Raw genomic sequence first — 27,298 nt, 5'->3', positions numbered from 1 at the left:
AAGTGTACGCCAGACATCTGCTGGCTACACGCAGGCAGCGACCAGAGGAATCAATGGACGATTTCTTACAGGGCCTAAAGGACTTGGTCCGGGACTGTAACTGCAAGGCCGTGACGGCCAACGCGTACTCTGACGAATTGGTCCGCGATTCCTTCATCACGGGCCTCAAATCGAATTATATCCGGCAGAGACTGCTGGAGGAGGTGGGCCTGGACTTAAAAAAGGCAGTGGCCACTGCGCGATCGCTGGACGTGGCCCAGGAAAACTCTGACTCTTATGCTTCCGGCCATGCGGCCCTCACCGCCTCGTGCGCGCCGAGCGGGCCGCCATCTTGGAATCAGCCATCTTCCCCATCCAGGTCTCAGACCAGCTCTACACCGCCGGAGTCCCCACACAGAAGTTCACCCAGGAGTCCTACTACAGCGGCAATGTCTCGAGGCCCGAAATGCTACTTCTGCGGCCAGGCCAAGCACCCCAGACAACGATGCCCAGCGAAGGACGCTACATGCTTCAAATGTAAGAAAAAGGGACATTTTAGCAAAGTCTGCAAGGGGAATCCGATTTCCAACTCCGTCACCGCCTCGTGCGTGCCGTGCGGGCCGCCATCTTGGGATCCGCCATCTTTTTCCGACTCAACGGCCGCCCAGGGCCCAACAGTGGCTTCAATCACGGTGGATCAATCCAGGCCACACCCGTTGACAAAATCCATGATGGACATACAGGTGAACGGGAATTTAACGAAATGTTTAATTGACTGTGGGAGTACCGAGAGTTTTATCCACCCTAGCCTGGTACGGCAGCACTCATTAACGGTAACCCCTACACGGAGCAGAATTGCTATGGCTGCTAAGCCCCACACTTCGGACATTTTGGGCTACTGTGTGGTAACACTGACTGTAAAAGGCACGGACTACAAGGATTTTAAACTCCTCGTGATGCCAGAACTCTGTGTTAATGTAATCTTGGGCCTGGACTTCCAGTGCCACCACGAAAGTGTCACGCTAGCATATGGCGGGTCCCAGCCGCCACTCACAGTCTGTGGCCTATCAACCTTAAAAATCAGCCCACCCTCTTTATTCGCTAATCTCGCTCCGAACTGTAGGCCCATAGCGACCAAAAGTAGACGGTACATTCTGGAAGACAGACACTTTATCAAGGCGGAAGTGGACAGACTCCTGCGGGAAGGCATTATTGAATGCAGTACCAGTCCGTGGCGTGCCCAAGTAGTCATAGTTAAAAATAGCGAAAAGAAACGGATGGTAATTGACTACAGCCAGACTGTTAATATTTATACCCAGCTGGATGCCTACCCTTTATCCCGCATATCAGAAATGGTCAACCAGATCGCGCAATACCGAGTCTTCTCGACTATCGACCTCAAATCCGCGTATCACCAGCTCCCCATTAGAACGGAGGACCGCCCATACACCGCCTTTGAGGCGAACGGACGCCTCTACCATTTTCTCAGAGTGCCCTTCGGGGTAACAAATGGGGTCTCGGTCTTCCAACGCGAGATGGACCGCATGGTTGACGAGAATAAACTACAAGCTACCTACCCCTATCTGGACAATGTCACTATCTGCGGGCACAACCAGCAAGACCACGATCTAAATCTTGCAAGATTTTTAAAAACTGCCCTAAAGCTGAATCTAACCTACAACGAAGACAAATGTGTCTTCAACACAACCCGTCTCTGTATCCTCGGCTGTGTGGTGGAAGATGGGGTAATTGGACCGGACCCTGACCGATTACACCCCCTAAAGGAACTGCCCCTGCCACACAATCCCAAAGCTTTAAAAAGGTGCCTGGGATTTTTTTCGTATTATGCCCAATGGGTGCCCAATTACTCTGATAAGGCCCGACCCCTCATTAAATCAACGTCCTTCCCACTATCAGCTGAAGCTCGGGAGGCTTTCACCAGTGTCAAACAGGACATTGAAAGGGCTGCACTGTGTGCAGTGGATGAAAGCATTCCCTTTCAAGTCGAAAGCGATGCGTCAGACTTTGCTTTAGCTGCGACCCTCAATCAGGCTGGGAGACCTGTGGCCTTCTTCTCCCGAACCCTTCAGGGACCTGAAATCAGGCACTCTTCTGTCGAGAAGGAGGCACAGGCTATAGTGGAGGCAGTGCGGCACTGGAGACACTACCTAGCCGGCAAACGTTTCACCCTGCTCACCGACCAGCGGTCGGTGGCTTTCATGTTTAATAACAAAGGGGGAAAATCAAGAATGACAAAATACTCAGGTGGAGGATCGAACTATCCACGTTCGACTATGATATTATGTACAGGCCGGGAGCCCTTAATGAACCCCCAGACGCCCTATCGCGGGGAATGTGTGCCAGCATTCATACGGACAAATTACAGGGTCTCCACAACGACCTCTGTCACCCAGGGGTCACCCGACTATACCATTTTATAAAGTCCCGCAATCTGCCCCACTCCATCGAGGAGGTCAGGGCAATGACCAGAGCCTGCCGCATCTGTGCGGAATGCAAGCCTCGTTTCTACAGGCCTGACCGTGCACACCTTATCAAAGCCACACGGCCATTCGAGCGCCTAAGTCTGGACTTCAAGGGACCCCTTCCCTCTGCCGACCGTAACGTATACTTCCTCAATATCATCGATGAATATTCCCGCTTCCCCTTCGCCATTCCCTGCCCAGACATGACCAGTGCCACGGTCATCAAGTGTCTCGGTAATCTATTCTGCATGTTTGGCATGCCGAACTACATACACAGCGATAGGGGGACGTCATTTATGAGTGACGAACTGCGCCAGTTCTTGCTCTCAAAGGGGATAGCCACTAGCAGAACCACTAGCTACAGCCCCCGGGGTAATGGGCAAGTGGAAAGGGAGAATGCTACTGTTTGGAAGGCTGTCACGTTAGCCTTAAAGTCAAAAGGCCTTCCGACCTCCCGCTGGCAGGAAGTCCTCCCAGACGTGCTCCACTCCATAAGGTCTCTGTTATGTACAGCCACTAACGCTACCCCTCACGAAAAGGATGTTTGTTTTCCCCCGGAAATCGACCTCGGGCATCAGCGTGGCTGACGTCCCCGGGGACAGTACTATTGTGGAAGCACGTGAGAGGCCATAAAACGGACCCCCTTGTGGAAAAGGTACAGCTCCTCCATGCAAACCCTCAGTATGCCTATATCGAATACTCTGACGGGCGAGAGGACACTGTTTCCATAAAAGACCTCGCTCCCTCGGGGAGCGGAGAGAACGATGAGAGACTACCCGAGGAAGACCTACACAAAGAGACAGGACGCCCAGAGGTATCAATACCCAACTTTAACCTGGAGGACACTGCCGATAACCTGGAAGACACTGCGGAGGCCCGGACAGCGGAGGAACCAGAATCCACTCCCCTGGAGGCACCCCGACCGGCTTTGCGCCGATCACTGAGAACCGCAAAACCTCCTGACAGGCTCACTTATACCAAGTTTTAAGAAACATCACCCCGATCGACTAAATCTAAAGAAGGGGTGAATGTAATGAAATCTGTTTGTTCTTGCCTGTATTCGTTCTTGCCTGTATTTGTTTTGCACTCATGTATATTACCCTCCCCCACACGGTGTATCGTTTCACTTCCTCTTTCCTGACTAACCTGTATGACTCATTCCTGCGAGCCAGTCAGTGTGTTGAGATGTTAGCTCTGATCTTAGTGATTAAAAGCCAACTTGTTAAAGTCTATGGCCTAGAAATTCAGCTGTTTGCGCCAGCCGTTAGCGCCAGATTTCCGGCGCTATCCACTTAGCGCCCGGGCACCGCCGGATCTGCGCCTACGCCGAAATTCAGCTGGGCTTTAGCGCCGGCGCAGTGTTAGCGCCCGCTCAGCTGCGCGCGCATCTTATGACGTCATTCCGTCGTGCAACGCCGTTTGTGCGCCCCAAACCGGAAATTCAGTGGCGCCCGGCCGATGTGGCCGTGGCGCTGCTAAGAACTGTGAAATGGAACTCAACAGAGGCCCTGTGGGATTCGGGGAGCGCTAATTAAAGGGCACATCCACTCACCCATAAAAGCCAGCCATTTCGCTGCAATGACTTGACTGGTTTGGATTTCTGCACAGAGAGCAAGGCACAGAGATTACTGATTTCGGACACCATAGGAGAGGTATTTTTGGCTTCTAGCCAGTGCTTTGACATTTGCATCCTTGTGATTTTGCTGTTTGGAACTTTGTAATGGGGGCTGCATGGGGGGCCAACCCTCAGTTCCTACATTTTGTGCGAAGGGCTCGCAGACGCTTTGAGAGGGGGCCAGGCATGCCTAGACGCAGAGGGGCCATTAGGCGTCGCCAACGTAGGCCTTACCCAGTCAGGCAATACCGGGAGCAGGTCTCATATCTCACCATAACACAATGCGCCGCAGTCAAGAGGCTGCGCTTCAGAAGGGAGGTGGTTGAAGAGATCTGCCAGCTGCTTCATGCAGATTTGCAGCCACAGCTCATGTCCAGGGCGTCTCTCTCGGTGGAAGAGAAGGTCACGGTGGCTCTCAGCTTTTATGCAAGCGGCTCCTTCCAAGCCGCTGCTGGGGACATCGCGAACATCTCCCAGTTCGCCGCGCATCGCTGCATCCGACAGGTCACCGAAGCACTTTTCGCGAGGAGGCACCAATTTATCTCCTTCCCCAAGACCCAACACAAGCAGGAGCAGCGTGCATTCGGATTTGCCAGGATCGCGGCCTTCCCCATGGTGCAGGGCGCCATTGACTGCACGCATGTGGCTATGCGGGCACCTATCCACAATGCCGAGCAATACCGCAACCGGAAGGGCTACCATTCCCTAAATGTGCAGCTGGTGTGTGACCACAGGCAGCGCATCCTAGCTGTCAATGCCCGCTTCCCAGGAAGCAGCCACGATGCCTTTATCCTGCGCCAGACTACTGTGGCTGACATGTTCCAGGCACAGCCTCCACCAAGGGGATGGCTTATCGGGGACAAGGGCTACCCTTTGTGCAGATGGCTCATGACCCCGCTCCGCGCGCCCAGGACCCCAGCGGAGCTGGCATACAACGAAAGCCATCAAGCCACAAGGAACCTAATAGAGCAAACGATAGGCGTCCTCAAGCAACGGTTCCGTTGCCTGGATCGTTCGGGCGGGTCTCTTCAGTATTCGCCGGATAGAGTCTCCCAGTTCGTCGTGGTGTGCTGCATGCTCCACAACCTGGCTATCCGCAGGACTCAGGCACTGCCACCTGACATTGCCCCACCACCTCAGGAGGACGAGCAGGAGGACCCTGAGGAGGAGGAGCACCAGGCCAGGAGGGAGCGACAAGGTCCAAGGGCCGTCCGCCGGGGGCTTATTGCTCGACACTTCTAGGCCCCGTCAGGGAATGGCCTGGCCCACTGAACGCAGCCGCTTCGCAAGCCCTCAGCCGGTTAACCCAACAACCACTTGAAACATGACACCTGCACATGGTGAATAAATAAACATCTTTATTTCAAAAACTCAGGGCCCTTCCCACATGGAAGAGCAAAACAGAGAAGACCCCCAAAAAACAGTAACAAACTTCTGTCACTCCCAAAACCTGGGGAGGACTAACATAACATCACCATCCAAATGGCCTTCGTCACTGGCCTAACAAAAACAAGCCCCCCCCACAACACAAAGACCCCCATAAAACCAAACCACATAATGCCCCCCAGAACAGAAGCCCCCGCATCACCCAAACCCTCGCTCAACACACTCTATTCGGTGTGGCGAGAGGGCGAGTCTGTCGACAGCCGTCTTTTGCCCCGGCCCGTCCTGCTGCTGCGCCTCAAGCTGGGCCGTGAGGCTGTGGCGAGGCTGGGGGAAGGATCCTCAGGGCGACAAGGCGTCTCGCCAGATGCCCTTGGGGGTCGGCCTACACGAGGGCGGGCCCGGGAGGGGCCGGCTGCTGCAGCTGTGGGTGGCCCTCTTCACTGGCTGCAGTAGCTCCTTGCACCCTGGCTGGGGGAGTCGCAGGCTCGCCTGCAGCAATGGGGACAAGGTGGGTGATGCCAGGCGCGCGCTGGTCGCCAGACACACGTGCACTCGGCCGGCCTGGCCGGGGAGCAAGCGCGCCAAACTGTTGGTCGCCAGACCGGTGTGCGGCAGCAGGGCGGCGGCTGGCCTGGCGACGCCTCCGCGCCAGTGCGAGGGTGGCAGAAGTCAGTGCCCCAACTGCGCCGGCATGTCCCCGCATCTGCAGTGCCATTGTCTGCACAGCACCTCTCAGCTGGCGACTGGCGTGCTGCGCTGCCTCGAGTTGTTCGACCCCCCTCTCATGCGCTGCCACAAGGAGCTCCACCCCCCTGGCGTGCGCTGCTGCGAATAGCTCTAGGCCCCTGGCCTGGGATTGGCCGAAAGCCACCACACTTTGAGCGAGGCTTTCGATGGCGTGAGGCATCTGTGCCACCACCTCCATGATTTCGATGTGCCGGCGCTCCGACGACGCCATCTCGTCCAGGAGGCGCACCTCCTGGGCGACGTCCGAGTCCGGACTGGAGGGCGCCTCCACCCTCTGGCCAGAAGGCTGGCGTGCCGCCAGAGCGTTGCCGCGTGCGGCCACGCCACTGGGACCAGGTTCTGCCCTCCCCTCCACCGCCTCCCCCCTCTGGGCAGAAGGCTGGTGTGCCGCCGGAGCCTTGCCGCGTGCGTCCATGCCACTGGGACCAGGTTCGGGGCTCCCCTCCCCCGCCTCCCCCTGGCTCTCCGGCACCCCAGACGTCTCCCCTTCATTGCCATCTCCTGGAGCGGAGGAGGGTTCCCCCGAGGTGGCGCCTTCCTGCTGCTCCTCGACGTCCTCCTCCTCCGAGGGCCTGGCTGTGTGGGCTTCAGGGAGCACCTCCTCCTCACCAGCTGAAAGCAGGAAGGCACAAGTGTAGCTTTAGAGTGAGGACAGGCCGACAGCGAGGGAGGCCGCACTGGTGCATTATGCGCATTTTTCGGCCAGTGGGGAAGGATGTAGATCTGATGCGCGAGGGCAAGGAGAGAGGTGCACCCGGTCCTGTCCTTACCAGTGGGTTCCAGTATAGGGTCGGCGTCGCCGAGCGCCACAGGCCCAATCACCGGGTGACGCAGCAGTCGGGCCACCCTCTCTTCCAGAGCCGTTAGCTCCTGGTAATCGCGAGGGCCTCCACCAGTGACACGCAGGCTCCCGGCGTTCCTCGCCAGCTTGGCCTGCAAGAGAAAGGAGGGCGTCTAAGTACAGTGTGGTGCCCCGTTGCTGTGTGTGAGGCCTCCCATGGTGGAATAGCTTGCACAGTGTGGTGCCATGTAGCTGTGTGTGAGGCCTCCCATGGTGGAATAGCTTGCAGTGTGGTGCCCTGTTGCTGTGTGTGAAGCCTCCCATGGTGGAATAGCTTGCACAGTGTGGTGCCCTGTTGCTGTGTGTGAGGCCTCCCATGGTGGAATAGCTTGCACAGTGTGGTGCCCTGTAGCTGTGTGTGAGGCCTCCCATGGTGGAATAGCTTGCACAGTGTGGTAAGTGCAGAAAGAGCTATTGATTAACATGCAAGTGCCATTGCAGCGGCAGCAGGGCTGGGCATTAGACCTTGGATGTCCCTTTGGCCCTAATGGGAGGTGCACATGCAAGGATGAGGGGGACATTGGAAAGGGTACTCACCTTGACCAGCCGACATAGGTCATTGTATTTCTTGCGGCACTGGTCCGCACTCCTGGGAACATCGAAGTTGGAGGAGACCCTCCGGGCAATTTTGGTCCACGCCTCCCTGAACTGGCTCCTGGGAGCCTTCCTGCCACTAGCCGGGCACACGACCCGTCTTCTTTTGCGCACCCCATGAAGGAGCACACCCAGCGCATGCTCAGAGAACCGCTGGGCTCTTTCACGGGCCCTCTCCATGACCTCCAGGCGTTGATATGGCACACAACCAGTCCTGAGGCCTAGTTGCAGGGCTACAGCATGCAGGGCGTGGCTGCAGTCAAAGTTGACCCTTCCCCCTTTAAGAGCTGGCCGGCGTCAGGGTGTCTGCTGACACTCACCACATGATCGCACCTGCGCTGCGCCCGGAATCGGCGTTATCAGGCTGCATCGCCGGATTAGCGCCTGAACACAGGGTTCCAACGCCTTTTACAGCGCTCGGCCAAAAAGTTGGCCAAATCTACTGAATTTCGGCGAGCTCGCCTGCACTTTCCGGCGGCCGCTAAATTTGACGAGCGCCCGACTTTAGCGCCGCAATAGCGTCCGAACTGAATTTCTAGGCCTATAACTGCTAGTTTTGTGGTTATTGAAGGCACATCAAACCCGTTCTGTACTTGCCCCGGGAGTGTTTGATGGGACAGGGTAGAGGGATCTTTCCACTGTATCTAAGCCATGCTGTACCTGCCTTGGGAGTGTTAAATGGGACAGTGTAGAGGGAGCTTTACTCTGCCTCTATCCCATGCTGTACCTGTCCTGGGACTGTTTGATGGAACAGTGTAGACGGAGCTTTACTCTGTATCTAACCCGTGCTGCTCCTGCCCTGGGAGTGTTTGATGGGACAGTGTAGAGGAAGTTTTACCTCATTTCTAACCCCGTAATATACCTGCCCTGGGTGTGTATGATGGGACAGTGTAGATGGAGATGGAGATGCTCTACCTGCCCACGGAGTGCTGGATGGGACAGTGTAGAGGAAGCTTTATTCTGCTTCCAATCCATGCTGTACCTGCCCTGGCAGTGTTTGATGGGGCAGTATAGAGGGAGCTTTACTCTGTATCTAACCCGTGCTGCACCTGCCCTGGGAGTGTTTGATGGGGACAGTGCAGAGGGAGCTTTACTCTGTATCTAACCCGTGCTATACCTGCCCTGGTGATGGGGATAGTGTAGAAACATAGAAGATAGGAGCAGGAGTAGGCCATTCGGCCCCTCGAGCCTGCTGCGCCATTCAATGCGATCATGGCTGATCATCCAAATTCAGTACCCGGTCCCTGCTTTCTCCCCATACCCCTTGATCCCTTTAGCCTTAAGAAATATATCCAACTGCTTCTTGAATATATTTCATGAATTGGCCTCTACTGCCTTCTGTGGTAGAGAGTTCCACAGGTACACCACTCTCTGGGTGAAGAAATTCCTCCTCATTTCTGTCCTAAATGGCCTACCCCTTATCCTTAGATGGTGACCCCTGGTTCTGGACTCCCCGGCCATCGGGAACATCCTTCCTGCATCTAGTCTGTCCAGTCCTGTCAGAATTTTATAAGTTTCAATGAGATAGAACTTTACTCTGTATCTATCCCATGCTGTACCTGCCCTGGGAGTGTTTGATGGGACAGTGTAGAGGGAGCTCTACTCTGTATCTAACGCCGTCATGTACCTGCCCTTCCAGTGTTTGATGGGACCCTATATCTAACGCCATGATGCACCTGCGCTGGGAGTGTTTGGCTTATCAGAGGAAAGCAGCAGCAGCCAACTTCCTGGCACCAGGGCTGGCTCTGCTGCACAGGACGGGAGGAAAAAGAGGGGTAGAGCTATAGTAATAGGGGATTCTATTGTAAGGGGACTAGATAGGCGTTTCTGCGGCCGCAAACGAGACTCCAGGATGGTGTGTTGCCTCCCTGGTGCAAGGGTCAAGGATGTCTCAGAGCGGCTGCAGAACATCTTGGAAGGGGAGGGTTAACAGCCAGTTGTCGTGGTGCATATCGGTACCAACGATATAGGTAAAAACCAGGATGAGGTCCTAAAAGCTGAATATAGGGAGTTAGGAGGTAAATTTAAAAATAGGACCTCAAAAGGTAGTAATCTCAGGATTGCTACCAGTGCCACGTGCTAGTCAGAGTAGAAATAGAAGGATATTTCAGATGAATACATGGCTAGAGGAATGGTGCAACGGGGAGGGATTCAAGTTCCTGGGACATTGGAACCGGTTCTGGGGGAGGTGGGACCAGTTCAAACCAGACGGTTTGCACCTGGGCAGGGCTGGAACCGATGTCCTAGGGGGAGTGTTTGCTAGTGCTCTGGGGGAGGGTTTAAACTAAAATGGCAGGGGATTGGGAACTTGAGCAGGGAGACAGAGGAAAGGGAAACAAGGATAAAAGCAAAAGATAGGAAGGAGAAAAACAAAAAAAGTGGCAGTCAGAGAAATCAACGGTTTAAATCAAACGTAGATACAGTAAATAATAATTCCAATAGGTCTAAGAGCGTTAAAAAAACAAGCCTGAAGGCTTTGAGTCCTGATGCGAGGAGCATTCGTAATAAGGTGGATGAATTGGCTGCGCAAATAGAGGTAAACAAATATGATTTGGTTGGGATTACGGAAACGTGGCTCAAGGATGGCCAAGGCTGGGAACTCAACATCCAGGGGTATTCGATATTCAGGAAAGATAGGCAAAAAGGAAAGGGAGGTGGGGTAGCATTACTGGTTAAAGAAGGGATTAACACAATTGTAAGGAAGGATTAGCTCTGATGATGTGGAATCTGTATGGGTAGAATTGAGAAATACCAAGGGGCAGAAAACGTTAGTGGGAGTGGTATATAGACCTCCAAACAGTAAGGCGGAGGTTGGGGATGGCATTAAAAGGGAAATTAAAGAAGCGTGCAATAAGGGCACAGCAGTCATCATGGGTGACTTTAATCTACATATAGATTGGGCTAACCAAATTAGTAACAATACTGTGCAGGAGGAATTCCTGGAGTGTTTACGGGATGGTTTCCTGGACCAATATGTCGAGGAACCAACCAGAGATCAGGCCATCTTAGACTGGGTATTATGTAACGAGAAAGGATTAATTAGCAATCTTGTTGTACGAGGCCCCTTGGGTCGGAGCAATCATAATATGATCGAATTCTTCATTAAGATGGAGAATGAAGTAGTTGACTCAGAGACTAGGGTCCTAAATTTAAATAAAGGAAACTACGATGGTCTGAGGCGCGAGTTGGGTAGGATTGATTGGGAAATGTCACTCAAAGGGTTGACGGTGGATAGGCAATGGCAAACATTCAAAGACCGCATGGATGAACTACAGAATTTGTTCATCCCAGTTTGGCATAAAAAAACAAAACAAAAAAGGTGACTCAACCGTAGCTAACAAGGGAAATTAGGGATAACATAAGATCCAAGGAGAGGACATATAAATTGGCCAGAAAAAGCAATAATCCTGAGGATTGGGAGCAGTTTAGTATTCAACGAAGGAGGACAAAGGGATTAATTAAGAAGGGGAAAATAGAATATGAGAGTAAGCTTGCAGGGAACATAAAAACTGACTGTAAAAGCTTTTATAGATATGTGAAGAGAAAAAGATTGGTGAAGTCAAACGTAGATCCCTTGCAGTCAGAATTAGGGGAATTTATAATGGGGAACAAAGAAATGGCAGACCAACTAAATACATATTTTGGTTCTGTCTTCACAAAGGAGGACACAAATAACCTCCCAGAGATGCCGGGGAACATAAGGGCTGATGAAAGGGTGGTACTGAAAGAAATCAGTATTTGTAGGGAAATGGTGTTAGGGAAATTGATGGGACTGAAGGCCGATAAATCCCCAGGGCCTGATAATCTACATCCTAGGTTACTTAAGGAAGTGGCCCTAGAAATAGTAGATGCATTGCTGATCATCTTCCAACATTCGATGGAATCTGGAACAGTACCCATGGATTGGAGGGTAGCTAATGTAACCCCACTATTCAAAAAAGGTGATAGAGAGAAAACAGGGAATTACAGACCGGTAAGCCTGACATTGGTAGTGGGGGGAAATGCTAGAGTCCATTATAAAAGGTGTAATAGCAGAGCACTTCGAAAACAGTGACAGGATCGGACAAAGTCAACATGGATTCACAAAAGATAAATCGTGCTCGACTAATCTACTGGAATTTTGAGAGGATGTAACTGGTAGAATAGATAAGGGAGAACCGGTGGATGTGGTGTATCTGGACTTTCAGAAGGCCTTCGATAAGGTCCCGCATAAGAGATTAGCGTGTAAAGTTAAGGCACATGGGATTGGGGGCAAGGTATTGACTTGGATAGCGAACTGGTTGGCGGACAGAAAGCAAAGAGTTGGAATAAACGGGTCTTTTTCCGAATGGCAGGCAGTGACTAGTGGGGTACCGCAGGGATCGGTCCTTGGACCCCAGCTATTCATCAATATATATATATATATATATATATATATATATAACGATCTGGACAAGGGAACTAGATGTAATGTGGTCAATTTTGTGGAAGGCGGCGGGACTTTCCCTTTCGGGTTTTTGACCCACCAACTTCGACATCCGGCCAATCCGCGTGATTTTCCCTTGATTGACCTTGTTGAGCCCGCCCAGCAGGCCAATTAAGGGCCACCCGGCAACAGCTAACGTCACAGACTGAAATTTCATCTGTCAAGATTTCCTGACAGATGAAATATCAGTGCTTCACAGCTGCTTGAAGCTGTGAAACACTGACAGTCTGAGTTCTAAGCTGAGTCATTCTACGCAGACTCAGTTAGAACTCTCACCGACACTCAACGCTGAAGGCTGTCACTTTTCACAGATCGCAGCCATTCAGCTTTAAGTTCCGGGTGAGTGATGCAGCTCCCAACGGTTACAGGAAGAAAGGCTGTTAAGGTAAGTACAGGTAAGTAAAAGTTCTTTACACACTTTAGACACACCAAACACACTTACCTTTACACTCATGCACCCATCACTCACCTGAGCGCCAACATCGCGACCCCTCCAACTCCTTCAAACCGACGGCCCGCCTGCTCTACCTGGCGTGGTTTGGAGCCGTCGGGAAACCCACACGAAACCCCTCAAAATAGGGATTAGGCTAAAAACTGCCTGTTAACAGGCAGTTAATTGGCACTAAACCCTTCCCGCTTGGTTTCGGCGGGTCCCCGCCGCCCCTGAAACTTACATGGGGTGGGGTTTTCGGCGGGATGGGGTCGGAACCCCCGAAATCGGGATTTTCCCCCCCCAACACGCCTGAAACCCCGCCTGACGGCTCCCCGAAAATCTAGCCCAATATCTCCAAATTTGCAGACGACACAAAGATGGGTGGACGTGTGTGCTGTGAGGAGGATGTCGAGAAACTCCAGGATGATTTGGACATGTTGGGTGATTGGGCAGAAACATGGCAATATAACGTGGATAAATGTGAGGTTATCCACTTTGGTGTCAAAAACAGGAAGGCAGATAATTATCTAAATGGCAAGAGATTGGGAGAAGGGGAAGTGCAACGAGACCTGGGTGTCCTTGTGCACCAGTCGCTGAAGGTAAGCATGCAGGTGCAGCAGGCGGTTAAGAAGGCAAATGGTATGTTGGCCTTCGTAGCGAGAGGGTTTGAGTACAGGAACAAGGATGTCTTGCTGCAGTTGTACAGGGCCTTGGTGAGACCACATCTTGAGTATTGTGTGCAGTTTTGGTCACCTTATCTGAGGAAGGATGTTCTTGCCATGGAGGGAGTTCAGCGAAGATTCACCAGGCTGATACCTGGGATGGCAGGAATGACGTATGAGGAGAGATTGGGTCGATTGGGCTTATACTCGCTGGAGTTTAGAAGAATGAGAGGGGATCTCATTGAAACTTATAAAATTCTGACAGGACTGGACAGACTAGATGCAGGAAGGATGTTCCCGATGGTCAGGGAGTCCAGAACCAGGGCACACAGTCTAAGGATAAGAGGTAGGCCATTTAGGACAGAAATGTGGAGGAATTTCTTCACCCAGAGTGGTGAACCTGTGGAACTCTCTACCACAGAAGGCGGAGGAGGCCAGTTCATTAAACATATTCAAGAAGGAGTTGGATATATTTCTTAAGGCTAAAGGGATCAAGGGGTATGGGGAGAAAGCAGGGACCGGGTACTGAATTTGGATGATCAGCCATGATCGTACTGAATGGCTGAGCAGGCTCGAGGGGCCGAATGGCCTATTCCTGCTCCTATCTTCTATGTTTCTATGTTGATGGGACAGTGTAGAGGAAGCTTTACCCTGTATCTAACCCTGTGATGTACCTGCCCTGGGAGTGTTTGATGGGACATTGTAGAGGGAGGTTTAATCTGTATCTAACCCAAGCACGACCTGCCCACAAAGTGTTAGATGGGACAGTGTAGAGGAAGCTTTACACAGTATCTAACCCATGCAGTACCTGCCCTGCGACTGCTTGATGGGACAGTGTAGAGGGAGCTTTACTCTGCATCTAACCAGTTCTGTACCTGCCCCGGGAGTGTTTGATGGAACAGTGTAGACGGAGCTTTACTCTGTATCTAACCGGTGCTGCTCCTGCCCTGGGAGTGCTTGATGGGGACAGTGTAGAGGGAGCTCTACTCTGTATCTAACCCGTGTTGCACCTGCCCTGGGAGTGTTTGATGGGGACAGTGTAGAGGGAGCTTTACTCTGTATCTAACCTATGCTGTACCTGCCCTGGGAGTGATTGATGGGACAGTGTAGAGTGAGCATTACTCTGTATCTAACCCATGCTGTACTTGCCTTGGCAATGTTTGATGGTACAGTGCAGAGGAAGCTTTACCCTGTATCTAACCCCGTGATGTACCTGCCCTGGGAGAGTTTGATGGGACAGTGCAGAGGGAGATTTACTCTGTATCTAACCAGTGCTGTACCTGCCCTAGGAGTGATTGATGGGACAGTGAAGTGGGAGCGTTACTCTGTATATATCACGTGCTGTACCTGCCCTGGGAGTGCTTGATGGGGCAATGTAGAGGGAGCTTTACTCGGTATCCAACCCCGTGATGTACCTGCCCTGGTAGTGTTTGATGGGACAGTGTAGTGGAAGTTTTACCTTGTTTCTAACCCCGTAATATACCTGCCCTAGGAATGTATGATGGGCAGTGTGGAGGAAGCTTTACCCTGTATCTAATCCATGCTGTACCTATCCTGGGAGTGTTTGATGGGGACAGTGTAGAGGGAGCTTTACTCTGCATCTAACTCATGCTGCTACTGCCCTGGTGATGGGGACAGTGTAGAGTGAGCTTTACATTCGATCTAACCCATGCTGTATCTGGGAGTGGATGATGGGACAGTGTGGAGGGAGATTTATTCTGTATCTAACTAGTGCTGTCCTTGCCCTGGAAGTGTATCATGGGGCAGTGTAGAGGGACCTTTACTCTGCATCTAACCCGTGCTAGACCTGCCCTTGAGATGGGGATAGTGTAGAAACATAGAAGATAGGAGCAGGAGTAGGCCATTCGGCCCCTCGAGCATGCTCCACCATTCAATGCGATCATGGCTGATCATCCAAATTCAGTACCCAGTCCCTGCTTTCTCCCCATACCCCTTGATCCCTTTAGCCTTAAGAAATATATCCAACTCCTTGAATATATTTAATGAATTGGCCTCTACTGCCTTCTGTGGTAGAGAATTCCACAGGTTCACCACTCTCTGGGTGAAGAAATTCCTCCTCATTTCTGTCCTAAATGGCCTACCCCTTATCCTTAGACTGTGACCCCCTGGTTCTGGACTCCCCGACCATCAGGAACATCCTTCCTGCATCTAGTCTGTCCAGTCCTGTCAGAATTTTATAAGTTTCAATGAGATGGAACTTTACTCTGTATCTATTCCATGCTGTACCTATCCTGGGACTGTTTGACGGAACAGGGTAGACGGAGCTTTACTCTGTATCTAACCCGTGCTGCTCCTGCCCTGGGAGTGTTTGATGGGACAGTGCAGAGTGAGCGTTACTCTGTATCTAACCAGCGCTGCACCTGCCCCGGGAGTGTTTGATGGGACAGTGTAGAGGAAGTTTTACCTTGTTTCTAACTCCGTAATATACCTGCCCTGGGAGTGTTTGATGGGGACAGTGTAGAGGGACCTTTACTCTGTATCTAACCAGCGCTGCACCTGCCCTGGGAGTGTATGATGGGACAGTGTAGATGGAGCTTTACTCGGTATCTAACCCATGCTGTACCTACCCTGGGAGTGTTTCATGGGACATTGTAGAGGGAGCTTTACTCTGCATCTAACCCATACTGTACTTGCCATGGGAGAGATTAATGGGACAGTGTAGAGAAAGTTTTACCTTGTTTCTAACCCCGTAATATACCTGCCCTGGGAGTGTATCATGGGATAGTGTAGATGGAGCTTTACTCTGTATCTAACCCGTGCTGTACCTGCCCTGGTGATGGGGGCAGTGTAGAGGGAGCTTTACTCTGTATCTAACCTGTGCTTTACCTGCCCTGGGAGTTTGTGATGGGACCGTGTAGAGGGAGCTTTACTCTGTATCCAACCCCGTGCTGCACCTGCCCTTGTAGTGTTTGATGGGACAGTGTAGAGGAAGCTTTACCTGGTTTCTAACCCCGTAATGTACCTGCCCTGGGAGCGTATGATGCGACAGTGCAGATGGAGATTTAGTCTGCATCTAACCCGTGCTGTACCTGCCCTGGGATTGTGTTTGATGGGACAGTGTAGAGGGAGCTTTACACTGTATCTAAGCCATGCTGTACCTGCCCTGGGAGTATTTGATGGAACAGTGAGACGGAGCTTTACTCTGTATCTAACCCCTGGTGTACCTGCCCTGGGAGTGTTTGATGGGACAGTACAGAGTGAGCGTTACTCTGTATCTAACTCGTGCAGTCCTTGACCTGGGAGTGTTTGATGGGGCAGTGAAGAGGGAGCTTTACTCTGTATCTATCCCATGCTGTACCTGCCCTGGGAGAGTTTGATTGGACAGTGTAGTGGAAGTTTTACCTTGTTTCTAACCCTGTAATATACCTGCCCTGGGAATGTATGATGGTGCAGTGAAGAGGGAGCTTTACTCTGTATCTAACCCATGCTGTACCTGCCCTGGGACTGTAGGACAGTGTAGCAGGAGCTTTACTCTGCATCTAACCCGTTCTGTACCTGCCCCAGGAGTGTTTGATGGGACAGTGTAGAGGAAGTTTTACTCTGTATCTAACCCATGCTGTACCTAACCTGGGAGTGTTTCATGGGACAGTGTAGAGGGAGCTTTACTCTGCATCTAACCCATACTGTACTTGCCTTGGGAGAGATTAATGGGACAGTGTAGAGGAAGTTTTACCTGGTTTCTAACCCCGTAATATACCTGCCCTGGGAGTGTTTGATGGGGACAGTGTAGAGGGAGCTTTACTCTGTATCTAACCCTGTGCTGTACCTGCCCTGGTGATGGGGGCAGTGTAGAGGGAGCTTTACTCTGTATCTAACCTGTGCTTTACCTGCCCTGGGAGTTTGTGATGGGACCGTGTAGAGGGAGCTTTACTCTGTATCCAACCCCGTGCTGCACCTGCCCTTGTAGTGTTTGATGGGACAGTGTAGAGGAAGCTTTACCTGGTTTCTAACCCCGTAATGTACCTGCCCTGGGAGCGTATGATGCGACAGTGCAGATGGAGATTTAGAGTCATAGAGTTAGTCTGCATCTAACCTGTGCTGTACCTGCCCTGGGATTGTGTTTGATGGGACAGTGTAGAGGGAGCTTTACACTGTATCTAAGCCATGCTGTACCTGCCCTGGGAGTATTTGATGGAACAGTGAGACGGAGCTTTACTCTGTATCTAACCCCGTGCTGTACCTGCCCCGGGAGTGTTTGATGGGGCAGTGTAGAGGGAGCTTTACTCTGTATCTAACCTGTGCTGTACCTGCCCTGGGAGTGTTTGATGGGACAGTGTCGGAGGGAGCTGTTCACAGTGCTAACATCCCTCATGGCTGCGAGCTGAAATATACGAGCGGGGAAAAATAATTAAACAAACAGTTACCAAGAAAGGCTCAGGGACGTTGATGAGAAAGCCATCATCATCCATGATGTTTACGAACGCAAGGTTATGTCTCATCCCCACCTCAATCATTCTGGTCGTGAGCTGGGGTGATCTTTACAGCACCTAAAAGAGATTAACGTTAAAAACTTTTGAAAGCTGCCTGGCTACAGTTCTCAGCAGGCACGTTCTGATATCTCGGGATATACCAGAAGGACAAAAGGATTCACCGCCTTTGGGTCGTGGATTCAAGTCCCCACTCCAGAGAATTGCGCCCATAATCTAGGCCGACACTCCCAGTGCTGTACTGAGGGAACTCTGCACTCTCAGAGGTACCGTCTTTCAATGAGACGTTCAACCGATGCCCTGTCTGCCCTCTCAGCTGGGCGTATTTCTTACCGGTGTCCTGGCCAATATTTATCCCTCAACCAATTTCGAAAAGAGAAGACTGAGGGGGTGACCTGAGAGAGGTCATTAAGATTATGAAGGGTTCGATATGGGAGATGTAGAGAATATATTTCCACTTCTATGGGAATCCATAACTAGGGCCCATAAATATCAGACAGACATAGAAACATAGAAGATAGGAGCAGGAGTAGGCCATTCGGCCCCTCGAGCCTGCTCCGCCATTCAATGGGATCATGGCTGATCATCCAAATTCAGTACCCTGTCCCTGCCTTCTCCCCATATCCCTTGATCCCTTTAGCCTTAAGAAATATATCTAACTCCTTCTTGAATATATTTAATGAATTGGCCTCTACCGCCCTCTGTGGCAGAGAATTCCACAGGTTCACCACTCTCTGGGTGAAGAAATTCCTCCTCATCTCTGTCCTAAATGGCTTACCCTTTATCCTTAGACTGTGACCCCTGGTTCTGGACTCCCCCGCCATCGGGAACATCCTTCCTGCATCTAGTCTGTCTAGTCCTGTTAGAATTTTATAAGTTTCAATAAGATCCCCTCTCATTCTTCTAAACTTCAGCGAGTATAAGCCCAATCGACCCCATCTCTCCTCATACATCATTCCTGCCATCCCAGGTATCAGTCTGGTGAATCTTCGCTGCACTCCCTCCATGGCAAGAACATCCTTCCTCAGATAAGGCGACCAAAACTGCACACAATACTCAAGGTGTGGTCTCACTAGACAGTCACTAATAAATCCAACAGGGAATTCAGGAGAATTTTCTTTACGCAGAGAGTGGTGAGAATGTGGAACTCGCTACCACAGGGAGCAGTCGAGGTGAATAGCATAGACGCATTTAAGGGGAAGCTAGATAAGTACATGAGGGAGGAAGGAATAGACGGTTATGTTGATGGGGTAGATGAAGAGGGGTGGGGGGAGGCTCCTGTGGAGCATAAACACCAGCATGGACCAGTTGGGCCGAATGGCCTGTTTCTGTGCTGTACATTCTATGTAACATCACAAACAGATTACCTGGTCATTATCTCATTGCAGTTTGTGGGAGCTTACTGTGCGCAAATTGGCTGCCGCATTTCCTATATTACAACAGTGACTGCACTTCAAAAAAGTACTTCATTGGCTGTAAAGCGCTTTGGGACGTCCTGAGGTTGTGAAAGGCGCTATATAAATGCAAATTCTTTCATTCTGTTGTTTAAAAATAGGCAAACAAAAATAAGTGGGACATTGGGCACCTTACCTGTTCCAAAGTTCATGTCCACAAACTCGTCGAAGACAATGGCCATTTTCCGGTCACAGAAAGGATGGACGACAAACTTTCCTTTCAGATTCTAGAAGGAATAAAAGCAAAACAATTATCTGCTTATTCAACTAAAATTGATTTAAGGGACTAAGTGAGTTGGGTTGAAACCACCGAAAGCTCCATTCTCCCTCCAACCATGCAGCGACTCCGCACTGTCCACTCCACACAAGGTCTGACCATTCGACTAACAGTCCAAATCATCAATGATTTTGACAGAGTAAATAAGGAGAAACTGTTTCCAGTGGCCAGAGGGTCGTTAACCAGAGGACACAGATTTAAGGTACTGTAATTGGCAAAAGAACCAGAGGGGGAGATGATCATTTTTTTTTTTTTTTTACACAGCAAGTTATGATGATCTGGAACGCGCTGCCTGTAAGGGCGGTGGAAGCAGATTCAATAGTCACTTTCAAAAGCAAATTAGATAAATATTTGAAAAGGAAAATTTGCAAGGCTATGGGGAAAGAGCAGGGGGGAGTGGGTCTAATTGGACAGTTCTTTCAAAGAGCTGGCACAGGCACGATGGGCCGAAAGACCACCTCCTGTGCTGTGCGATTCATTGAAACTCTGGGGAAAGAAATTAAATTTGAGCCCAGGCTTTATGTAGATGCCAAGGCCTTCAAAAGACAAGCTTGAAAGAAGCTCCTTCCTCACAAAAGACCATTAGTTACTGGTGAAATATATCATTTTGTTTAAAACCTTATTTTGGACATTAGAAATTTCACCGACAAGGGAAAAGATTTTTTGCTTCTCCCCCGCACCCCCTCCTCCCGGTTTCGATTGGAATTGGGAGACGGAGGTGGGAAGGTCAAGGAGGGAGTTGATCCCTCGGACGTAGTAGGCCAGTAACAAGGTATAGAGATGAAACATTCAGTGGTGATACATTGGCGATGAAGCCCTTGGGGAGTCCTGAAGTAAGGGTGAAACACAATCATTGCTGAGGATGTGTACAGGAAGTGCAGACCATGTGCATGAACCTTAATACACACTGCCTGACTCGCACCACTTTCGGACGGAGCTGCAGCGCAGATTCCCCAGAGTGATACTGGGGCTAAAAGGGTTAATTTATGAGGACCGGTTGTGTAGACTAGGCTTGTATTCCCGTGAGTTATAGAAGATTAAGATTTGAGGTGTTTAACATGACTAAGGTAGATCGAGAGAAACTATTTGCTCTGGTCGGGGGGGGGGGGGGGGGGGGGCGAGGGGAGTCCAGAACAAGGGGGGCATAACCTTAAAATTAGAGCCAGGCCGTTCAGGGGTGATGTCAGGAAGCACTTCTTCACACAAAGAATTAGTGGAAATCTGGAACTCTCTTCTCCCAAAAAAGCTGTTGAGGCTGGGGCTCAATTGAAATTTTTTTAATGGAGATTGATAGATTGTTATTGGGCGCGGGTATCAAGGGTGACAGAACCAAGGCGGGTAGATGGAGTTAAGATATAGATCAGCCATGGTCTAATTGAATGGCAGAACAGGCTCGAGGGGCTGAAGCGCCTCCTCCTGTTCCTATGTGTCTATCTTACACACACACACACACACACACAGTCATGCAATCAGTCATGCAGTCACACACACACGGTCACACACACAGTCACGGTCACACACACACACAGGCATGCAGTCACACTGACAAGGCGCTGTTCACAGTAAGTCAAGAGCTTCCACTATAATCTAATAATGTCGACATTCTATGCAAAACAGAATGCATAATTCTGCGGCTGAAGTGTTGGTGCGTTCCCTTTAAGGCTACAAGTCTAACTGACGTTAAGTAAGCACTGCGAGAGTGGATGCACAGGCCAGGTCAGAGGCTCGAAACGTCGTGGTTCAGGTAGGTTATGCTGATCCGAGAGCTCGCTCGCAGGGTCCAAGCGCCCCGCGTGTTTGGGTGTTACCTGGTATCTGGGGTCCTGCGGGTGAACGGCCACAGCAGTGTCTTCCAGCATGCTCTCGATACGCGTGGTCGCCACCACCACTTCCTCATCTACAAAGACCCGGAAAGAGGAAATAATGGTCATGATCACATTTGCTGTCTGTGGGAGCTTGCTGTGTGCAAATTGGCTGCTGCGTTTCCTACATTACAACCGCGACTACACTTCAAAAAGTACTTCATTGGCTGTAAAGCGCTTTGAAACGCGCTATAGAAATGCAAGTTGTGGTGTATGTAACCTGTTCCACCTTAAGAGATGTCCGACTTTCTCTGGCTGCTGTATACGTAATACCGATGGTGACCACCGGTATATAAGTACTGTGTAGTGATATTGTATTTAGTATAGTCCTGACCTCCAACTAGTAAAGACCTGTTGAACTTTATTCTTGTAGTCTGTGTCAGTAATTAATCTTAATACAACTGGAACACGCAGACTTAACACAAGTCTTTCTTTCTGCCTTCTTTTTTCCTGTCCTGCGATAATTCCTCATTGTTAATCCGGCGCTAAAAATCGATGCACACTAGAACCGCCAAGGAAGAAGCGAAGAGAACTTGCATTAAACAGCGCCTTTAAAGTAGTAAAACACAAGAACATAAGAAATAGGAGCAGGAGTAGGCCACTTGGCCCCTCGAGCCTGCTCCGCCATTCAATAAGATCATGGCTGATCTTGGGCTCAAAACCACTTCCCTCCCCGCTCCCCACGGCTCTCTGGGGCAGAGAATTCCACAGATTTACGACCCTCTGAGAAGAAATTCCTCCTCATCTCAGTTCTAAAAGGGCGACCCTTTATTCTGAAACTGTGCCCCCGAGTTCTGGATTCCCCCACGAGGGGAAACATCCTCTCTGCATCCACCTTGTCGAGTCCCCTCAGTATCTTATATGTTTCAATAAGATCACCTCTCATTCTTCTAAACTCCACTGAGTATAGGCCCAGCCTGCTCAACCTTTCTTCATAAGTCAACCCCCTCATCTCCGGAATCAACCTCGTGAACCTTCTCTGAACTGCCTCCAATGCAAGTATATCCTTCCTTAAATAAGGAGACCAAAACTGTACGCAGTACTCCCAAAACGCTTCACGGGAGCAAAATCAAACATATATTCGACATGGAGCTACACAGAGATAGTGGGACAGGTGACCAAAGGCTTGGTCAAAGAGGTAGGTTTTAAAGGAGCGTCTTAAAGGAGGAGGGAGGCGGAGAGCTTCAGGGAGGGAATGATCTTATTGAATGGCGGAGCAGGCTCGAGGGGCCAAGTGGCCTATTCCTGCTCCTATTTCTTACGTTATGTTCCAGAGTGTGGGGTCTGGGCGGCTGACGGGACGGCCGCCAATTAAAGGGATGGTGGCAGCATGGATACAGAATTGGCAGAAAGCAGAGAGTAAGAGGTGAAGAGATGTTTTACAGACCGGTGGGAAGTGTTCAAAATGATAACGGGGCTACGGGGAAAGTGCAGGGAGAGTGTGGGACTAATTGGATCGCGCTTTCAAAGAGCTGGCTCGGGCACGATGGGCCGAATGGCCTCCTTCTGTGCTGTAAGATTGTATCGAGTTTCGAAACAAGCGAGAGTGAACTGGAAGTAATGTCGCGCGACTGAACTCGATGCTTGGTGCAGAATCATGATTTCCAATCAGCGCCGCCCATATCTGGAAGTCGATTGACTTTCACTGGACTCACCCGATCCGTCGATTTTATACGCGAAGGAGATCAGAACTCCAAACTCCACCTTGTCCTTGTAACTGGGCACGGGAAGCAGCGTTCGGCCCGTCAGCTCCTTCTTGTCCACCTGATGGGAGAAGCACACCTCAGTAGGACGCTCGGCCAACCTTTCACCCACAAGGCTGTGCTGAGTTAGTCAATCTCAGACAAGGCGAGACAACGGAGCTCCTCCAATTCTGGCCGCTTGTGCATCTCCTCCCCGCACCCACCCCCCACCACCACTTCCTTCGCCCCATCATTGACAGCCAGGCCCTCAGCTGTTTCAGCTTTCCACTCACCCTTTGTGTGAAAAAGACCACCATCCTGGTAGTCGCACGATATAACGATAATCGAGAGGCTGACTCGTCATAGCAATCAATCTCTATCCATCAGCACACTTGATCGGCAGCCCGTCCACCACCTTACATATTCACTCCCTCCACCACCGGCGTACCATGGCTCCAGTGTGTACCATCTACAAGATGCACTGCAGCAACTCGCCAAGGCTTTTCGGCAGCACCTCCCAAACTCGCGACCTCTTCCACCTAGAAGGACAAGGGCAGCAGGCGCATGGGAACACCACCACCTCCAAGTCACACACCATCCTGACTTGGAAATATATCACCGTTCCTTCATCGTCGCTGGGTCAGAATCCTGGAACTCCCTCCCTAACAGCCCTGTTGGAGTACCATCACCACACGGACTGCAGAGGTTCAAGGCGGCGGCTCACCACCACCTTCTCAAAGGCAACTAGGGGTGGGCAATAAATGCCGGCCTTGCCAGCGACGCCCACATCCAGCAAACGAATTTTAAAAAAATTAGTCTTCAACAGACCCAGACACGAGGTGAAGAAAACCCCAGTGGTGGAGAGCTTTGGGAACCATAGGTCCAAAGTCAGCTTTTCCCCCCAAGCACGTCTCCAATTACCCATAGTGTATCCCAAAAGCTCCTGTATGAAGGACTGTGAGCTTCGACATCCTCCCTGTGTCTCTGTGATCGCACTTTCCACTTCCCATCCCCGACCCCCAACACTTCAGTATTTCAAAACCGAATTCTTTCTGATCAGAAGCTCTATTGATCACTGACAAGAATATTGTATATTGCAGGAAGCCGGAGATTGTCCAGCCCTCGAGATTGAAAACATACTGGAACTCTCTCCCGCTAAAACGCTGCCAATTACCGTAATAATTTCAAAACTGAGATTGATAGATCTTTTTTTCTTAGGCAAGGTTATTAAATGGTACGGAATCAAGGCGGGCAGATGGAGTTAAGATACAGATCAGCCGTGATCTGATTGAATGGCGGAACAGGCTTGAGGGGCCGAATGGCCTCCTCCTGTTCCTATGCTGGTCTCAGACTCCCTGTAACTCGCAGCACTGATCCGTCGGAGGGGGAACCATGCAGGTTTTTTTGGAAGTTGGAAGTAATGTCATGTCGATGATCGTTAGATCTTTAATCTAAATTAAAAGAGTAGTTTCGCACCATAACGATCAGAATAGCATGGGCTGGCGCTGCGGAATTTCCTGATCCGTGCTCCCAGGGTGATCCAGGAACACTGAGGGGCAACATCCCAACCAAGTGCCAACGCGAAAGACAAGTGAAAGCTAACCAACCAGTTCGCAGTTCCAGTATTTTCTGTTTCTATTGACAGTTGCATCAGCTAAGCTTGCAGCCCATGTAGAGGAGTGGGAACAGCGCACAGATTAGGAAGCGCGTCAGAACAGTTTGACAAATTACCCATCGGTACCTGGATATCGGAAATAGCGGAGTTGAGCGTGCAGGACCAGTTGACCAGCCGCGTGCTGCTATAGATCACACCATCGTGCAGTCTGATAAAACCTTCAACTGCGTCGGACAGTTTCTGCGGAAGGAGAAAAGGAGACTCGATTGATTAATTGCTCTGCCGGAGACTCGATTAATTGCTCCGTGGGAGACTCGATTAATTGCTCCGCGGGAGACCCGAATGAGCCTTCAACACCGGCAATACATTAAACAATAAATGTGCTGATAAAGAGGTGCTTCAGCTTTAGCTACGACCAATGTTCCTTCAAATTTACAGAGCGCATCTTAAAGGGAACGTTGGCTACGACCGCAAGGTTAATGCAGGAGTACTTTGTAACTCTGATTACATCAACTACACACTCCACACGGTGTCTCGGCAAAGACTTATCGAGGAAGTGTCTCGTCACGATGCTCCGGCCTCCATGAGGTGTGGGGCAGGCTTGATGGAGCAAACTGGTCTTTTCCTGCCCATTAATTTTGTGTGTCCGTATGTTACCGCAATGATTTGAAAAATTTCACAATGCGCATTGGGATTACGACCAAAATCGGGGAGCTATTCCCATTCCTGCCTAGGGTAGGTCCTGCCTGCCTAGGTGTACTCACAGTGTCCATCGTGAAGCAGGCACGGTCCCAGTCCAAAGACGATCCCAGCTTCCGCTACTGATGGTAAATACGGTCACCTTTCCTGCAGAAGAAACGAGGAGAGAAAAAAAAAAAGAGACCTGAGGATTTCACACACACGAGGAAGAGGCTTCATGAAATAAGATGGCCTAAAACTTTCATTATGGGACTTCATAATTAAACATCAAATACATTTCTTGCATGTTGGGAAGTGTTACTAACTTTATATTAACTTCGGGTGTTAGCCATGGCTCGGTGGGCATCACTCTCACCTCGGAGTTGTGGGTTCAAGTCCCCACTCCAGAGACTCGAGCATAAAATCTAGGCAGTACTGAGGGAGTGCTGCACTGTCAGAGGTACCGCCTTTCAGATGAGACGGTTCAGGTTTAATTGAAGGATCGCTCAGCACTGTTTGGGAGAAGAGCGGATGGGTTTCCCAGCATCTCGGCCAACGTTCCTCCCCCCAATCAAACACCATGAAAAACCAGATGGTTTGCTGGATCTTGCTGTGCATCAACAGGCATTCCTCCACATTGGAAAGGTGACTGCGCGTCAGGAGTAATCCTATCGCTGAGAGGCTTCCTCAGGAAGTAAGAATGTCCTACATCAAAGCAAGCGGGAGAGAGGTGGAAGTGGGGGAGGGGGGAGGAAAAGGAGGGGGAAGAGGAAAAGGAGGGGGGAGGGGGGAGGAAAAGAGGGGGAAGGAAAAGGAGGAGGAAGAGGAAAAGGAGGGGGGAGGAAAAGGAGGAGTGGGGGGAGGAAAAGGAGGGAGGAGGGGGGGGGGAAGGGAAAGAGCAGGGAAAAGATAAAAGGAAGAAGAGAAAAGAGGAGATGGAAATTAAAAAGAATGAGAAGGAGGTGAAGAAGAAGCAGACTCTGCAGCACATTCCCAACTCAGCAATCACCCGCCCGCTGGGCAGTCCCGGTCAAGCGGAGGAAGAGGTTCCTAACTTTGGGAACTGGACCGAGGTTGCTGCGATCTCACTTCATGGAGTGTCTGAAATCGGGCACAGGGAGAAGACTTTCCCTCCATCGGGGAGGGAGGGAGGGGGGCGAGCGAGGAGGGAGGGGGGAGCGGGGAGGGGAGAGAGCGCGAGAGAGAAAGGGGGAGGGAGAGAGAGCGCGAGAGAGAAAGGGGGAGGGAGAGAGAGCGCGAGAGAGAAAGGGGGAGGGAGAGAGAGCGCGAGAGAGAAAGGGGGAGGGAGAGAGAGCGCGAGAGAGAAAGGGGGAGGGAGAGAGAGCGCGAGAGAAAAAGGGGGAGGGAGAGAGAGCGCGAGAGAAAAAGGGGGAGGGAGAGAGAGCGCGAGAAAGGGGGAGGGAGAGAGCGCGAGAGAAAAAGGGGGAGGGAGAGAGAGCGCGAGAGAAAAAGGGGGAGGGAGAGAGAGCGCGAGAGAGAAAGGGGGAGGGAGAGAGAGCGCGAGAGAGAAAGGGGGAGGGAGAGAGAGCGCGAGAGAGAAAGGGGAGGGAGAGAGAGCGCGAGAGAGAAAGGGGGAGGGAGAGAGAGCGCGAGAGAGAAAGGGGGAGGGAGAGAGAGCGCGAGAGAGAAAGGGGGAGGGAGAGAGAGCGCGAGAGAGAAAGGGGGAGGGAGAGAGAGCGCGAGAGAGAAAGGGGGAGGGAGAGAGAGCGCGAGAGAGAAAGGGGGAGGGAGAGAGAGCGAGAGAGAAAGGGGGAGGGAGAGAGAGCGAGAGAGAAAGGGGGAGGGAGAGAGAGCGAGAGAGAAAGGGGGAGGGAGAGCGAGAGAGAAAGGGGGAGGGAGAGAGAGCGAGAGAGAAAGGGGGAGGGAGAGAGAGCGAGAGAGAAAGGGGGAGGGAGAGAGAGCGAGAGAGAAAGGGGGAGGGAGAGAGAGCGAGAGAGAAAGGGGGAGGGAGAGAGAGCGAGAGAGAAAGGGGGAGGGAGAGAGAGCGCGAGAGAGCGAAAGGGGGAGGGAGAGAGAGCGCGAGAGAGCGAAAGGGGGAGGGAGAGAGAGCGAGAGA

General features: G+C 51.1%; 1 pseudogene; it reads right to left on the bottom strand.

Moving 5' to 3' along the window:
* Nucleotides 1–27,298, bottom strand: part of LOC147096119 (valine--tRNA ligase-like) — a 63,104-nt pseudogene that overhangs the window by 23,938 nt on the left and 11,868 nt on the right.

The sequence above is a fragment of the Somniosus microcephalus genome, unplaced genomic scaffold (assembly GCF_052327205.1).
Source record: "Somniosus microcephalus isolate GS21.2 unplaced genomic scaffold, FLI_Smic_1.0 unresolved_chr1, whole genome shotgun sequence".
NCBI lineage: Eukaryota > Metazoa > Chordata > Chondrichthyes > Squaliformes > Somniosidae > Somniosus > Somniosus microcephalus.
Note: the sequence above shows the minus strand (reverse complement) of the source record. Positions and strands in the feature narration are given on the sequence as shown.